This window comes from Danio rerio, chromosome 9, assembly GCF_052040795.2.
Source record: "Danio rerio strain M-AB ecotype USA chromosome 9, GRCz13ab, whole genome shotgun sequence".
Lineage (NCBI taxonomy): Eukaryota > Metazoa > Chordata > Actinopteri > Cypriniformes > Danionidae > Danio > Danio rerio.
This window is the reverse complement of record NC_141029.1, coordinates 49318559-49337136: the sequence shown is the minus strand read 5'-3', so window position 1 is coordinate 49337136 and position 18578 is coordinate 49318559. Positions and strand designations below refer to the sequence as shown.

At 39.1% G+C, this 18578-nt stretch overlaps 1 long non-coding RNA gene across 1 annotated transcript; it reads left to right on the top strand.

The window, feature by feature from the left end:
- The first annotated feature begins 2861 nt into the window (after positions 1 to 2861).
- Positions 2862 to 6850, top strand: LOC147835412 (uncharacterized). Its single transcript, XR_015500121.1, has 2 exons — positions 2862 to 5298; positions 5625 to 6850. It is a non-coding gene; the product is annotated as an uncharacterized LOC147835412 (long non-coding RNA).
- The last annotated feature ends 11728 nt before the right edge of the window (positions 6851 to 18578 follow it).

The window sequence follows — 18578 nt, the reverse complement described above, 5'->3', positions numbered from 1 at the left end:
GTGTTGTCGCGCGAGTTCTTATCAGCTGTGTTGTCGCACGCGTACTGAATAGCGGTGTTGTCAGCACACTGTTCAGATTGATGCAGACATGAGACCTCTATCTTACTCATGGTTTGTCCTCTCAAGTGGGGGAAAGACAATGCACAACGTTACCTACTGCTGTCAACCTGGGCCAAGTCATATCTCTCTTGTCCCAGAAACCTCAGTCCCAAATGAGAGGGTTTTTTTCTGTTGCAGGGGACATTGTAAATACCCAAAGATACCAGCTTTTACCTGATTATATTTATATGATAATTTTCCTTTAAACCCATCTCTATCTAAGTGAGTGAGTGATTAAATGTTGAATGTGATGAGTTTTCAACAATACTAAATTTAAACTTTATTTTTTTACATGGTTTAATATTTTTTTGTTATTAAAATTAAAGTTCCTGTTTCAAAGCTTACAGATAGATGGCTAATTTGTATGTCATTGACACTTTTGGCACTTTTTTGGAGTATTTTCATAAGTTTTGTTTTTTCCTGTAAATGATTCAATAAATACCGTACCATGACATTCATACCGAGGTATTACCGTACCGTGAAATTCTCATACCGTTACATCCCTAGAAATTAATGCATAATAATCATGATAATCGTTATTTTTCAGACTATAATCGCACAACCAAAATCTATATTCGTTGCATTTCTAGTCCCTTTAAACCTCACTAATGCCCATTGCCCCACTTCCATTGCAGACTCCTTCAAGTTTCTCCCATAACCTCCTCCCAATTTCATGAGAATGTCATTCATCCTGCTTGAACCTATCACAACTTTCATCACAGCATTCTTTCCAATGTCTGCAATGCCTGGAATGGGACGGGCCAGTGATTCTTTTACATGGTTGCAGGTTCTCGGTAGGGAACTCCCTGACACCAGAACCAGTCTAGGCCTCCTGAGAGTCTACGTTGAGGTAGAGTACTTCTCTCCCAAACTACAACCTGACTGATCTGACAGATATCGACTACTGTGCCAAAGATAACACAACAGCTGACAACTAGGCTAGACTGTTCTGTACAGTGAACTAGAATACAACGATGACCTTAATGTATTGTTGTATTGACAATGGAAACGGGCAGTTGGATTATTAGAAAATAATACACAACTCAATAGGCTTGATTCAATTATGAATCCTTTGCTCTATATAAGGGGTGTCAAATTGGTTCCTGGAGGGCCACAGCTCTGCACAACCCTAAATAAACACATCTGATAAAACTAATTAAGTCCTTCAGGCTTGTTTGAAACCTACAGGTAAAGCTGCGATCACACTACAATTTGAGCATGCAAAATTCTGTCGTACATCGCTGCAAAAATGGGTGAGATTAAACAAGATGATTAGACATTAAGAAAAGTAAGCGATTAAATTTCTGTACAGAGGTCATGTTTTGATCTTTGATTGGTCTTATGTAGTCATGTGACACAATTTTGCAGGTCAGAGTTCACCAAGCTTGAACCGTGCAATGCAGCAAACTGCTAAACTTGTCGCAGGAGCTTGAATGACTGGTCTACCGCATTTGTGTGGGTATGTGTAGCGCCCCCTGTCCTCTTAGGCTTGTCCTGACCTATGCTCTAGGATGGAGCAGAATAAGAAAATTGTTAACCTATGTATAATGCTGATGAAGAATGCAATGTGGGAAAGGAGAATTGTGACAAACAAAGAGAAAATGGTGATGGATGTATGGGGAATTTTAATAAGGAAAATGGAAAGATATGTGGAAAAACTGTATGTATATTACAAAAATGAGAACATTTTGGGTGAGCTCCACAAAATTCTGACTGACAAAGCATGTCGAGTTTTAAAGAAATAACTGGAAATGACCAGAGTCTTAATGTTTTGATTTCAAATTATCTTTTAATGTCAGTTTTATTATGTTTTACCGTATAGTTTTGTAATTGAAATTATTTCAATAAAAAAATAAATAAATAAAAAGGATGAAGCACCAGGGGCCTCATGTATCAACGCGACGCATGCACAAAAACTTTGCATCCACCAGGTTTCACGCTTGCGTTTAGATTTACTAACGATAAAATGAACGTGAGAATGTGCGTTGGTCCACACCAACTTCATGCCTGGCATACGTGCATTTATTGTGTGTGTTTGTTTTATTTCCATTGGCGACTCCTAGAGGCAACTGTGTTAAATTGCACACTACAAAGTATCTTTGAGCCATGCAATGCCAGCTGTATGGGATGGGATCATCAACATATCTAGCAGGTTTATAAGGTTTCCATTCAATGCAGTTGACCAGCCAAACATTAAAGCGCAATTTGCATCGATCACCGGTTTTCCCAATGTAATAGGAGCGATCGGCTGCACGCACATTGCTATAAAGGCGCCATCTAAAGATGAATTTGCATATGTCGGAAACATTTCCATTTAATAAATGTGCAAATAAAATGTAATGCTCAAATGTGCTTAACATAATACATACACTTATTAATGATTCCTACTTGTCTTCCTCGTGATGAAGAGTAGGCAAAATCTGATATGTAATGGGGAAAAAAGATGCTGGATTCGAACCGGGTTCATGATTGATAGTGTGAAAACATGTTGCCATGCGCTTTACGAGCTATGCCACTCACGCTGCTGATTTCTGCCCTCTTTAGTTTATGTTGTCTCTTTCAATCAAACGGGCGGGAATCACTCAACCAGCTCATTCCAATGAAGTGTGCTATTTGCACTTAGCCTAAATAGACACAACTAAATTGTACACCTTTACATCTGACCATTTTTTTTTTATTCACTCACAGTGCGCCGTTCAGACCCCACTGCATTAACCACATTAGGTAAACTCTCCCACTCTATTTTCGTTTCTTTTGTTATTAATTCTGGAGGACAAACTAGCAAATAACACTGTTTTCTCCAGGTACCTCCGATAGGACCACCTCCAATTTACATTCTGTTCAAAGTTTCTATTTTTGCTTGCTTTTGCCATTGCTTTTTCATTTGGTTTTGAAAAACTGGAGTCATTACCATATTTAGGAGGAGTAGGCCCCAGGCAGAGACCGTCCAAAGGGCATGTGCAGGATAAAATTTTGGAAGAGCGGGGGGAGGGGGGGTATTGGTCTGCAGAGTGGATGCGCGCGTACTCAAGAGCGGTGTTGTCGCGCGTCTACTGAAGGGCGGGACCGAAGGTGTGCCGCGTCGCAGGGGCACTTTTGATCATTTTGGAAGGGCACTTTCTATCCAAGACTAAAAAGGGCATGTGCACTGCACAGGTTGAGCCCTATGTGTGCACCTGCCTAAGGAGGAGGCAGGGAAGGGTTTTACGCTTGTGCACTCAGTTTCATGTTAATTCGGATGTACAAAGAGAAGATGCGTAGGATTTCATACATCTGAATTTTTCACTGCATATGCACATTTACAGCTTTGTGCGTACACAATGTTTTAGTCTGAATTCAATGGAAGTCTTTGTAGATGAGGCCCCAGATTTCTATTCATCTTTTTCTTCGCGTACGAGCGGGCGCAGCCATTTGAATCTTTTTGGCTCGGGACTTCCGGTCTCATTCACTTCCATTCATTTTTAGAGGTCAAACAGATCCAGGTTACTTACAATTATTTAGTGCACTCGTATGCCTCAGGTTATAGAATCTCGAAACAAATATTCTCTAAATAGCTGTAAAAATACACCTTTTCTCTCTTTTGTGAATGTTAACCGGAAAATGAATAAACTTTTCCTACACTGGAATATAAATGAAAGTGGGCCCACTTGCACAAACACAGTCTTACTCACCTGTGCGTATTGACCTTTGAAACTGCTAAATGGCCTCTTTACACTTAAATGAGCAATAAATAAAATAATACAAAATGTACCTGGCGTTCCTTTAGCCTTCAGTCAAGATCGTCGTCCGTCACAGCAAACGATATCCTCGATCGCAAACCATCAGTCCGATATAGTGTCAGCCCAAACTCCTGCCGATGAAATTAATCTGATCATCCGAATGATCTTTCACTCTCCGTGTTCAGTAAACGCTTACAATGTTCCAAAAACTGCAATCAGGTTTCCCTTACCGACTCCCAGAAAAATAAAAACATCCGAATCACGGTGCTTAAAGTCTCACTCTCACAACAGTTTGTTCGATGAAACGTTAGGCTAATAGTGTAAAAGTGACTGCTAAAACATGAGGATGTGCTCCCACACAGGCTTCAATGTCTTCAGCTCAATATACTCACAATTATAAACACTCACTGCAATCACTATGATCTATACACAACTGAAAAAAACAGTTTAAATCACAATAAAGTTTCATCTGTATAACTCACGATTTGCAGTTATAAAAGTTACGATTTTCTCAGAGACAAACCCTGCGGCCTCGTTCTCTCTATCTCACTCATCGACTCTCTCAACATAAACCAATAATATTTTATTCACCTATAAGAAAGGCAGGACTAACCTGTATAGATCCAATCAGGTATAAACAAACAAACAAGCAAACTTGTTAGCGAAAAGCACATTTTCACCCAAGTGCAAATCAACCAAACAGTAAAATGTAGCGAAGGAGTTTCTTTAAGGGAAACACACCATACAAACTCTTGGACTAAAATTTTACATTTTTAACAGAATAGTGGCCTGTTAATATTTCCTATTTATTAGGTTATCATAGTATGAAAATATATAATTATAATCTGTGTCTATCTCTGTAGATAGAAAATGCTCTGCTTTCAGTATGGAGCTAATAACATGCCAAAACAATCTGAATTTGAATTGTGTTAATTTGAATTATTGACAATTGTAATTTAATAAATATGATTTTTTTATATGCTGATAAGGATAGCTTTGAATTTTAATTTCTTAATTTGAATTTCTTAACTTGAATACATAACATCTGAAATGTAAGACAACTGAATTTTTCAAGGCTGAATTTTTTATAGACACATTTTCAAACTTCAGATTTTTGGTCTTTTGAACTGTAGACTTTGTAAAAATACATTTTAAAAATTGTCAGGATGAAGAAAAATTTAGAACATCAAACACAATATTCTAAAATTCAAAACCAGATAGTCAGATTGTGAAATTCAGATTCAGCAGAAAGTAGGTGAAAGTAGGTCAACAGGGAAGAGTAGACAATGTTCCACCACATCCTAACAGTGCTCTAATGGATTGAGATCTGATGACTCTTGAGGCCATTTGAGTACAGTGAACTAATTGTCATGTTCAAGAAACCAGTCTGAGAGGATTCATGCTTTATGACTTGCCGTGTTGTCCTGCTTGAAGTAGCCATCGGAAGATGGGTATATTGTGGTCTTAAAGGGATAGACCAGTGGTTCTCAAACTGTGGTACATGTACCACTAGTGGTACGCAGACTTCCTTCTAGTGGTACGCGGAGAAATGAAATATGTCATGTACATGCTACACACATTTCAAAATGTATCAAAAATTATGTATATAATATGTAATATATGACATATAGCCTATATTTCTGAGGTAATCTGCCACGTTTTTTAACTGTGCAGAGTTGTAGCTGCTTAACTGGGCCAACTACGCTACTGTATTTCAATGCTGCTCATTTTACTGGTGGTACTTGAAGAGACAATTTTTTTCTGAGGTGGTACTTGATGAAAAAAGTTTGAGAACCACTGGGATAGACAATGTCAGCAACAAAACTCAAGTAGGTTGCGGCGTTGACACAATGCTCAGTTGGTAATAACTGCCAAGAAAAAAATCCACCATACCATTACACCAACATCAGCAGCCTGAACCGGTGATACAAGGCAAAATGGATCCATGCTTTCATGAAATTGATGCCAAATTTTGACCCTACCATTTAAATGTCTTAGAAGAAATCGAAACTCATCAGACCAGAAACTCCACATACCTCAGTTGCAACGAGTGCTTATTTAAGGTACTGTTGCCTTTTTTATTAGCTGGAACCAGTCTGGCCATTTTCCTCTGCATCTACAAGGCATTTGTACCCACAGAACTGCCGCTCACTGAATATTTTCCCTTTTTCAAACCATTCACTGTAAACCCTAGTGATGGTTGTACGTGAAAATCCCAGTAGATCAGCAGTTTTCTGAAATACTCAGACCAGCCTGTCTGGCACCAACAACCATGTTCACGTTTGATAGTACTGACTGGGAAAAACAAAAACTATTTAAAAAAATATATTTTAATTATTTTCCCATGTATAATGTCCATTTTCATTCATTACATATAAAACTAAATAATTCCTGTTTAGAAGCAACTCAAACAGAATGAGGCAGGTCACGTGTTCAGATGTAAAACCATTCTCACTAGTCTGTATCTGTGTGTGTTAACTTGTGCAGGAGAGTGTGTGTTCACTGATATCTCTGGGAAAACGCTCTTGCCCTGGCCGGATCTCTCCTCACAGATGCGACAGCCTCACGGGATTCAGAGATGGAGGGGCTTTGTGGTAATTGTGGCGATTCTTGTAAACAGGCATACGGGTTTAGAGTTTTTTCCTCCCCCCCACTGTCCACTTCCTTCCCTGCCAGGGCCCTTTGCACGACAGAGTCACAATCATCTGCTTGAGTTTCTTCAGACTTTTCTCACTGTAGACATGGCGCCAATGTTTGATATCACACTGCAGTCGGAACAAGGGCTGGACTGTTTGATCGAGCACTGTGGTGTCCTTTTTATAGTTCAAAACTAATAACAGAAATGGCTGAACAACAGGTCATTATGTCACAGTTTCTATGTTTATGCATACTTGAGCAACACAAAGTAGACTTGTGTTTAAGGAATTGCAGTCAGATTGGGCTGAGAATACCTGTTTAATTCCAATTGCCTTAAATGTAAAGAAATGGATGCAATAAAGTAGGTTTCAAATGAATGTAAAGGATTAGTTAATTTAAAAATGAACATTCAGTTCAATTCATCTTTATTTCTGGTATCACTTTTTTTATGTTCCTTGCCATGCATTTTGTTGAAATTAAGTTACATTGCATCTACATGCTAACTCATTCTCATTAGATTACAAGTAGACTGTTGGATTGGGGTTAGGATTTGTGTAAGTTGACATGTACTTGCATAGTTTCTTATAGTCAGTTACATGTCTGTTGAAGGAGTAGTGTCAGGAGATGTTAAGCAGACAGTCTACTAATACTCAAGTGAGAATTTGGCATGTACTTGCAATGCAACTTTTAGTCGATAAAATGTTCAATGGGACCATCAAAATAAATTCTTACCTTATTTCTATAGCACTTTTACAATGTAGATTGTTTCGAAGCAGATTAACATTGAAGTTCTAGTAGATTGGAACTGTCAGTCCAGTTTTCAGAGTTGAAGTTCGGTTTAGTTCAGTTCAATGTGGTTTAATTTTCACTGCTGAAAGTCCAAACACTGAAGAGCAAATCCATGATGCACAGCTCCACAAGTCCAAAACCAAGCAAGCCGGTGGAAACACTGGCGAGGAACAAAGTTTACCAATTGACAAAAATGAAGGAAAAATAACCTTGATAGAAACCAGGCTAAGTTAGGCATGACAGTTTCTCCTCTAACCAAACTTCTTGTGCAGAGCTGCAGTTTAGGCACTAGGTGGCTGGAGATATCATTTCAGTTTGCTGTACCTCCTAACTTCATGTAAATTATCCTATGTTCGGAAGACGGACAAAAGTCTCAGAGGACTGGAATGACATGAGGGTGAGAAAATAATGACTGATCTACTGACCCACCCTCCTCCTTCCCTAAACCCAACCGATAGTGTTTTCAAAAGCGCCGATTGACCCGCCCACCTACTTCCCTAAACCCATCTGACAGTTTTAAAAAAGCAATCCAGAAAAGAAAAGTCCTTGCCTGATTTTTACTACATTTTCAGATTTTACCACATTCTCACCCTGTTACTTGTTCATTTTATTTTTTGGCTTTTGTTTTGTCTAACCTGCTTTCTGGAACCATTCTTCGCTGGACTTAAACACTGTTGTCATGGTCAACTCTTCTCTGTGTCTCAAGTCTGCCAATGTACATGGTGAGCTACTGGACAAACTGGTAACAGCAGGAAAGCCGTCCATACGGAGGTAAGCGGTCAGCTGTTAGCATGAAAAGGAATGGCATCATACCACCCTGTAGCATTCATTTAAAGATGGAATGCATCAAACGTACCTCTGGCTATATAATTCGCGATCTTCAGAAATGAATATAGGGCTATGTTTTCAGAATGAGCCAAGTTGTCAAATTCAGTGCTGGGGAAAGATACTATTGAAAGTAATGCATTACGGAGTAAAAAGTAACTAGTTGCAGTGCTTGTTTACTTTTTATGGTAAGCAATGTTACTTCTGAGTTACTTTTGCATTACTTTTTCTTACCCAGCCAAGGCTTGATCTCAAAAAATAGGTTTGGTCATAAATTACACATCAAACACAATAATGTCGGATAATCTTAGAACTTGCCTTACATTTTTTAAATAATAATAATAATAATAATAATAATAATAATTCCTTACATTGATATAGCACATTTCTGGACACTCAAAGTGCTTTACACATTTTTTTTGGGGGGGGGGGGTCTCTTCATACAGCACCAGTGTGCAGCATCTGCCCGGATAACGCAATGGCAGCCAAACTGTGTCAAACCGCACACCATACACAAGCTGATTGGTGGAGAGAAGACAGAATGAAGCCAATTATGATGTGTGGATGATTAGAGGTGTCCAGACAGAGGCCAGTGGGCAAATTTGGAGAGGATGCCGGGGTTAAACCCCTACTCTTTTATTTGAAAGATCCTGGGATTTTTAATGACCACAAAGAGTCAGAATCTTGGATTAACGTCTCATCCGAAAGACTCCATCAACATACTTAGGCCTTAGATGTCACACAGACCACAGGTTGAGCAACCCTGCTGGACTCACTTGCACCACTTCCGGTAACAACCCAGCTTTCCCATGTGTTCTCCCACCCCGACCAGGCGCAGCCCTGCTTACTTTCAGTGGGTGACTATGTGGGAGTTGCAGAGAGCTAGCCGCTAGCTAGAGAGTAACTTACATATTCATTCATTCATTTTCTTTCCGGCTTAGTCCCTTTATTAATCAGGGGTCACCACAGAAGAATGAACCGCCAATTTAGCATATGTTTTACACAGCGAAGACTCTTCCAGCTTCAACCCATCACTGGGAAACACCTATACACTACACAACAGACAACTTAGCCTACCCAATTCACCTATACCGCATGTCTGTGGACTTGTGGGGAAAACCAGATTACCGGTTGGAAACCCACGCGAACATGGGGAGAACATGCAAACTCCAGACAGAAATGCCAACTGACTCAGCTGAGGCTCGATCCTGTGACCTTCTTGCTGTGAGGCGAGAGCGCTACCCTCTGTAACTCACATATTATTACTTTTTTTTTTAAAGTAATGTGTTACTTTACTTATTACTTAAAAAGGTAATATTCTTACGGAAATTGTGTTACTTGTAATGCATTGCACACAACACTTAAATTAACGGATGGATGCATGGGCATATTGATAACCTGAATCTCCTCCAAAGTTTGTCGTCATAATCATTTGTCAAAATCTAATGAAAATGTTCTACATGTGAAATAACTTCCTTTTTTGACTGACCTCATGAATTCCACTCACTTTTTCAACCTCTCCCCTCCAAAATTGGCATTATCCTGACATATAACACCCGCTTTTTCACAGTCCAATCAATTCCTGATGAATAAAATCCTGCATTTTCATTGTTCAATGTCCCTGATCAATCATTCAGAAAGTCAAATTAATGCTATTGGAATTCAATGTTGACTGTAAGCTCAGAATAATGTCATTAAAAATACAAAACATTGGATATCAAAACACATACTTCTGTACAACTCCTCATTCATTTCATGTTAGCATGATGATGATGATGATAAGGCATGGCTCTGCGTGAACTGGGCCTGACTGGCTGCGCTGGCATGCATTCTGCTGTGCTGTGAAATATGCACTGATCACAGAGTGTTTCATTAATTTAACGAGCCCTCCAGCTATATCGAGGGAGCGCTTCCAAACCCCCAGATCTCCAACATGGAGTATCGGATGACAGAAACCGGCTTTGGGATGTCCATCTAAGGCACCCATGCACTGTCAAGATCAGGGAATCGCTTTCCCATGCTTGTGCCATGCAAAGGATTTACCAAAACAAACAGTCCGAGATAAAACAACCCGGATTGATACTGTCTCATGGAGGACAGTGTGTTAGCGAGGATCGTTTTTCTGTATAGGAAGCAAGTATATAATATTTGAGATAGCAAAGAGAGGAAACTCTGGCTTGGGTGACAGCATTAGAATGTGCAGCATGCGCTTCTGAGGCTGACGGGCAGCAGCAGGTGGAGCAACAGAGCGGGACAACACCTGCCCTATTGCCTCATCAATGTAAACTAATGTTAGTCCCCTCTTGGAATCCCCTGAAATCGCTTCTTCCTGCTTCACAGATGCATGGTTGAGCTGATCAGCCTGTGTAGTCACAATCTACTCTCTGCTGCCCAGTCACAAAGTACGGAGCCTCTAAGGGGACACAGCGATGCAAAACAAAAGAGATGGGATAATTATATATTATAATTATATATTCACAGAGATAAATTTGTCTTCGCTATAGCAAAACATTTAAGCTCCCTCACAAAATGACTGGATTCTCCTAAGAAACATTTGTGCATTAGCTCATAAAATGTGTTGTTGTTGCAAAACCTGCAATTCAACTTGCAAAGCACAATGAAATATAAATAAAGCCCCAATATCTGTTTAAAGCAAAAGACGATTTTTTCAACACATTTCTAAACATAGGTAATAACTAATTTCTTATAACTGATTTCCTTTATCTTTGCCATGATGACAGTAAAAAATATTTTACTAGATATTTTTAATGTACTAATATTCAGCTTAAAGTGCAATTTAAGGGCTTAACTAGGTTGATTAAGTAAGTTAGGGTAATTAGGCAAATCAATAAATAATAATGGTTTGTTCTGTAGACAATCGAAGAAAAAAAAAAAATGTACACTACTTGACAAAAGTCTTGTCGTCGATCCCAGTTGTAAGAGAAACAAATAATAACTTGACTTCTAGTTGATCATTTGGAAAGTGGCAGAAGGCAGATTTTCAACCCAAGCTCATTCTGAAAACGTAGTCCCGCTGACGTTTCTGGAGACTGCGCCATACGTCCTGGGAGGTACGTACGGCCGCATTAATTTTTTTCAAGCGAACGCTGCGGGGCGGTGTGATGCTGTTCCCTTTCGCGCTTGCTGGCCGGCCGGCCGACCGCTTACCTCCTTGTGGAGGGCTTCCCCGCTGCAACCTGTTTGTCCACTCAGCTCACCGTGTACGTCGGCAGGCTCGAGATGCAGAGAGGAGTCGACCATGGCGATTGGTTTCGAGTCCAGGGAAGAGCAGTTCCAGCAATCAGGTAAGACAAAAACAGAATCCCAAAAATTAAGTGAACGAGTTTTGGGTGAGGACGCGGTGAAATCCGAAAACGTGGTAGAAAAAAAAATCAGAGCTTTTCTTTTTTTGGACAGCTTTTGTAAACTGTTGCTCAGGTTTAGGGAAGCGAGCAGACGGGCGGGACGATCGGTAAAATTGGTTGGGTTCAGGGAAGGAGGTGGGCGGGGCGCAGTCAATCATCCGGTCAGTTGGACAGCGGCCTCTGGCGGGTTCACGCGAGAACAGCGTGGGCGCAAACCACACTCGCGAGAGGCGTTTGAGATGCGAAAAAGCGCACAACAGCGGCGTCTCGCGGATTCGCAAAAACAAAAACTGCAGACGGACGTACCCGCTGGGACGTATTCCGCGGCCTCCAGAAACGTCTGCGGGACTACGTTTCCACAATGAGCCCGTGTTGCAGATTTTTCAGATGAATCATCTGTTGAACTGCATCCCAATCATCCAACCCAAGCTCATTCGAAAAATGTATGCCTTTGGACGTTTCTGGAGACGGCGATTTACGTGGCTGGAGGTACGTATGGCTGCATTTCTTTTTTTCAAGCGAACGCTACGGGGCGCTCCTCTTCGTGCTCGCCGGCTGACAGCTCACCTCTATGTGGAGGGCTTTCCCGCAGCAACCAGTTTGTCCGGTTAGCTTAGTCGTATAGGTCGGTGAAGCGGAGACTCAGAGGGGAGCCGACCGCGATGACGGCCACGACGGGTTCGAGTCCAGGGAAAAGCGGTTCCAGAAATCAGGTAAGACAAAAAACAAAGCGTCCATAACAGAGTTCATAACAGGGTGAGAATGTGGTGAAATCTGAAAACGTGGTCAAAATCAGACAAGGGCTTTTCTTTTTTTGCATGGCATATGTAAATCGTTGCTTGGGTTTAGGGAAGTGGGCGGGTGGGCCAAGGACGAGTCAATCGGTTAAACTGGTTGTGTTTAGGGAAGGAGGAGGAGGAGGGTGCGTTTGCCTAGTCAATCATTCAGTCATTCAGTCAGTCTGACAGACAGTTGCTCGACAGCACCCTACAGCAGCTTTTACGCGAGAACAGCATAGGCGTTGGAGATGCGAAAAAGCATGCAAAGCGGCCTCTTGCAGATTTGCGAAAACAAAAACTTCACAAACACATACCTTCCGGGCGGTATTTTGTGGTCTCCAGAAACGTTCGCGGGGCTACATTTCCAGAATGAGCCTGGGTTGCAATCAACACAAATACCGCTGAAGAACTATTGGAACCCGCATGGACCCAAGATTCTCAAAGAACTCAGTCAAGTTAGGTTAAGAAAAGATCATGGTTTGGGGTTACATTCAGTATGGGGGCATGCAAGAGATCTGCAGACTGGATGGCAACATCAACAGCCTGAGGTATCAAGACATTTGTGCTGCCCATTACATTACAAACCACAAGGAAGCGTAAAATTCTTCAGAAGGATAGCGCTTCTTCCTAAACTTCAGCCTCCAAATCAAAGTTCCTGAAATCAAAGATGGTCAATGTGCTCCAGGATTGGCCAGCTTAGTCACCAGAAATGAACATTATTAAGCATGTCTGGGGTAAGATGATGAAGGAGGCATTGAAGATGAATCCAAAGAATCTTGATGAACTCTGGGAGTCCTGCAAGAACGCTCTCTTTACCATTCCAGATGACTTAGGTGATTTAAGTCACTGCAGAGATGTATGAATGCAGTCCTTCAAGCTCATGGGAGTCATAAACAATATTAGTTCTTTTTCCACTGCAGCATGAATTTATATTCTATACAGTACATTATTTCTGTTAAGTGACAAGACTTTTGTCTGAGCAGACTTTACTGTGCTAATTAAATAATTAAAAATCAAGACATGATCATATATATTTTAAGTGTAATCTGAGGCATTTGCCTTTCATATAAGCCACTTCTATTACCAAATAATCAACTAGGAGTCGTTATTATTTGCTGTTTCTAAAACTTGAATGGGCGACTTTTGTCAGGTAGTGTATATATATATATAAAAAGGGGCTAATAACATTGACCTCAATTTTATTTTATTTTTTAAGAAAAACTGCTTTTATCCTAGCCGAAATAAAACAAATAAAACTTTCTCCAGAAGAGAAAATAGTCAAAAAATCCTTGATCTGTTCAGCATAATTTGGGAAATTTTAGAAAAAAAAAAAAGAAAATAACAGGAGGGCAAATAATTTTGTCTTCAACTGTATGTCATGTCCCCAGTGAAGGTCAGAGTTGATCTCCCATAGGCCTGGAGCCATGAGTGGCAGTGTCACCTTGTCTTTGTTCAGCCAGCTGGTGGTAAGAAGGCTCAGGTCAAGGGGCAGGTGAGTTTAAGCTGAGGACAACAGAACCACAGTCCTATCCATTAATCACCCCCTGCTGACCCCAACCCCCCCCTCCGCATCTCCAAACCACTACAACACTCTCTCTCTCTGGGCCTCTGAGTTCCCCTGTCCTTGACCGCTCTCTTACTCAGCCCACAGTAACCTGCTGCCCAGCCAGAGGAAACACAGGCCTGCATTGACATCCAGCATTTAGACCACAGTCATTCACTTCCACTCCAGCAGTCCACATGCTGGCTCACTGCATCAATAGGGCTGCAGAGACTTATTGACAAGCCCTTGGCACCGACTGGCTGGTCCACAGCAGAGTGCAGATTTGAAATGTCAGTATTAATGCAGCAACACTGTTCATTACGGAGCCCCTAAAGGGACATGGTGATTGTAGTTTTATAAAAATGACAAATGAGAGAGAGAGAGAGAGAGAGAGAGAGAGAGAGAGAGAGAGAGAGAGAGAGAGAGAGAGAGCAACAAAGTTTTGCTTTTTCTTTGCCCCCAAGCAACTTTGTATTTGCTCGGAAAAACTTTTGCATTCCCTCAAGAAAATGTGTTCACTTGCAAAACTTGAGATGGAAATAATTAAATGATGAAAGGATATGGAGGAAACTATATTTCAGTGCCTTTGAAAGCAAGTTTCTTGCTGGAATGTAAAGTTTCTTGTTTTCTGAACCAAGTAATCCTTATGACAGATAACACTACAATACTTGAATTTCTTTGTAGAAGCCACTGTTTATTAAAAATGAATGCAAATGCTGTGAAAGGTAATGCTGCAAGAGGTATTTGTCCTCAGAAACAATTTTTGTGTGTGTGAGCCGGCTGAAAGTGTCTTTACAATACAAAAATAATGGTTAAAGTAAATAATCTAAATGTATGTACAGTTGAAGTCAGAATTATTAGCCCCCCCTGTTTATTTTTTCCCCAATTTCTGTTTAATGGACCAATTTCTGTTTACCGATTTTTTTTAGCACATTTCTAAACACAATAGTTTTAATTACTCATCTCTAATAACTAATTTATTTCTTCTTTGCCATGATGACAGTAAATAATATTTGACTTGATATGTCTCAAGACACTTCTATACAGCTTAAAGTGACATTTAAAGGCTTAACTAGGTTAATTAAGTTAACCAGGCAGGCTAGGGTAATTAGGCAAGTTATTGTGTAACAATGGTTTGTTCTGTAGACCAGGGGTGCTCAATCCTGTTCCTGGAGATTTACCTTCCTGTACAGTTTAGCTTCTACCCTGATCAAACCCACCTGAACCAATTAATTAGGACCTGAAATCCACTTGATAATTACAGACAGGTGTGTTTGATAAGGGTTGCAACTGAAATTTGCAGGAAGGTGGATCTCCAGGAACAGGATTGGCCACCCCTGCTGTAGACTATCAAAAAATATATAGCTTAAGGGGGCTAATAATTTTGACTTTAAAATGACCTTGAAAATGAAAAATCTGCTTTTATTCATGCCAAAATAAAACAAATAAGACTTTTTCCAACAAAAAAAAAAAAATATTATCAGACATACTGTGAAAATGTGCTTGCTTTGTTAAACATCATTTGGGAAATGCTTAAAAAACAGAAAAAAAAAACATTTAAAAGGGGGGGCTAATAATTCTGACTTTAACTTCACGTGTATTTTTATATTCTTAGTAAGGTGCAGTGGTGGAAAGAGTACTGAAAAATGCTTTAGTAATACCATTACTTGCCAAAAAATATAGTGCAAGTAGAGTAAAAGTATCTGTTGTAAATATTACTAAAGTATGAGTAAAAAGTTGCCCTTTCAAAAAAAAAAACTCAAGAGTAGTGAGTAATAAGTATTACTCTGTAAAAGGCTGATGCATTCACATGTAATACAGGGATGTGTGTAAGTGTAACATTCTGTAGTGTATTTAGTTATTGCCCAGCAAGCGCACAACATCATAAGATTTCAATATTAGGTTAGATTTAGGTTGTGATATCAGGTGACCAAAATTCAATGTCTAGCCAGCAGTCTAGGAACAACATTATTTTGATGTCCACTTAAGACGTCAAATGATGTTGATATTTGGTTGATTTCAGGTTGTGTTAGAAAGCGTTTAAAATCCAAAGTTGAGTTAACATCTTAAACCAAAGTTATATTGATATCAAATACTGACATGTATAAGTCCGGTATGGCAACCAAAATTCAACGTTGAGTCAACATCTTAAACCAAAGTCATATTGATATCAAATACCATAGACTTTCCAACATATGATAGATGTCAAATTGGTTCACACAACGTCAAGCTGTAACATCATGTTATGATGTCTTATGCCTGCTGGGTGTTTAAGGCCATTCCAGTCATCATATACTAAAAATCTGTCATCTTCTCATCAGTGACATGCATCTAACCAGTCTCTGGGTCATTGCGTGTAAGAATTGTGGACATCTTCTTTTGGACTCTTTAATGCTTTTTAATGCGAACAATTTGCTGCAATTATAAATCACCCATGTTTTGAAGTAGATCATTAAGAGGCGCTTTAACTCTATGTGTGATTTGATTGGACAGGAATCACAGGACTGGTTTTTCTAATCCCCATAGACAAGAAAAAATAATGTAGTGACTGCAGATTGAAAAAGTAGTGAAATAAAAGTACCGATGTGAAAATGTACTGAAGAGAAAGTAAAAGTACACATTTTTAAAACTACTAAATGAATTACATTTTCTGAGAAAAAAAGTACTCATCTACAGTAATCGGAGTATTTGTAATTAGTTACTTTATACCACTTGTAAGGTGTGAATGCTCCTTTCCACTGCACACAACAAACAACAAGCGACAGACTGAAAGTCTGAATAGTCCGGGAGCTGTGTGGAGTTCCGATCATCTCCGTATGCAGAAAATTCGAATTTGAATTGAGCTGCGGATCCGTTAAATTATTCCTGCGACTACACCGTATGCGACCGGCCGACCAGATGTGATGTATTCCAGTGTTGTCCAAGCAGATCTGTGTGTGCGAGATAAGAAATACAATTTTTTTTTTTTGGAATCAAAAAAAGTCTCTCTCTCTCTCTCTCTCTCTCTCTTATATATATATATATATATATATATATATATATATATATATATATATATATATATATATATATATTTATATATATATTTATATATATATATATATATATATATATATATATATATATTTATATATATATATATATATATATATATATATATATATATATATATATATATATTTATATATATATTTATATATATATATATATATATATATATATATATATATATTTATATATATATATATATATATATATATATATATATATATATATATATATATATATATATATATATATAACATTTATATTCATAAATGTAAGTAATAAAGTAATAAAAATATAATTTTTATGTTGCCTCCACAGTCCCTCCAATATCTTTTAGCAGTCTATGAGTTTTTAGTATTCATCCATGGTGCACGTCAGAGCTGAAAATTCTGTGCGAGTGCCACAAGGGGGCGTATTCCGACAGTCGTGTCCCAATGTGCAGTGGAAAGGCGGCTTAAGAAATAAAATTCCTCCAAATAAAATTTTTTTGGTCCGACAATTTTCAGAATTCCGATAAGTAGCCCAAACTGTTTGTCAACAAATGTAGAATTGTACATCTGCACAGCCCTTTTCACACAGAAGTACACGTGCATTCACATGCACATGAGAGAGTGACAGCGGTAAAAACAAATGCTGAATCAAAACTTTTAAAAATCCTGAATTAAAATTGGAGTTAGTTTTGCACGCTGGAGGAAGGACGACACTATAGCTGAAGTATTTCTTTTAGACAGGGCATGTTTTGTTTTAGAAGTATTTTAGTCATGCAAAGCTTTTGTAAGTTTTGTTGTTTTACGAATGGCGTATTTGCACGGAAATGTTGTTCAGCCACTAAAATCTGGAAAGATTGATGTGACAATTTTCAATTTCATAAGAGACTTTTTACAGCATCGATTATGTAGATTTTTATTTAGTTTAACAACAAAACAGACATAAATAGCGCTATTCCACCTAGACTGCTTCACTGAGCTGAAGTTGGTGTTATATTCACTTGACAACCTGTGATGCCCTCCCTACATTGTTTACCATGCTAATTTGAATATTCATTGTGAACTAGCATGTAAGTATGACTTAGTTATAAGTGTAATGACCAGCATGAGACCAGCAATCCTTTCATGCAAGAAATATTGTACATTATGACTTTATTTGATTATATTTCCAATGATTATCTACAGAGGAACACCAGATTTTTCTTTTCTTTATAATCCTAAGCCTGCTTTGCGTGCATTTCAAGCGCTACACAGTGACATTAGCTTTGAAATTCACGTCACATACATTTAATGACTTTGGAAAATAAATAAATTCAAAAATCGTTACAGATTTTCTTCTTCCAGGAATTTAAATTGTGAACAGATTGTGCAGCGGGAATGACCCAATATCTGGATTCAGCTCCAGGAAATAAACTACATACAATCAGAACACCCATAATTAAAAGTATTACTCACGTTGAAGCATGCAATGAAGTATCAACACACCAGCTCTCAGAGCAAACCAAACTGGCTGCCGCACAGGCCAAGTCGGAAGTCTTCCAGGGGTCTTGTGTGTGTGTGTGTGTGTGTGTGTGTGTTTGTGTGTTCCCACAGATGAGTGTGAATCCATTCTATTGTGAGTGTGGATTTGTGGGTTTGATTATCAATGGCAGAGTGTCTAAGAATGTGTATATATGTGTTATCAGGCAGGCATTTGTTTCAGCTGGCCCGCGGGGCTCTACCATCTGCGAATGCCAATGGCTTTGCTGCGTTCCTCCAACCTCAGCTTGCTTCTTGGCTGACCCCAG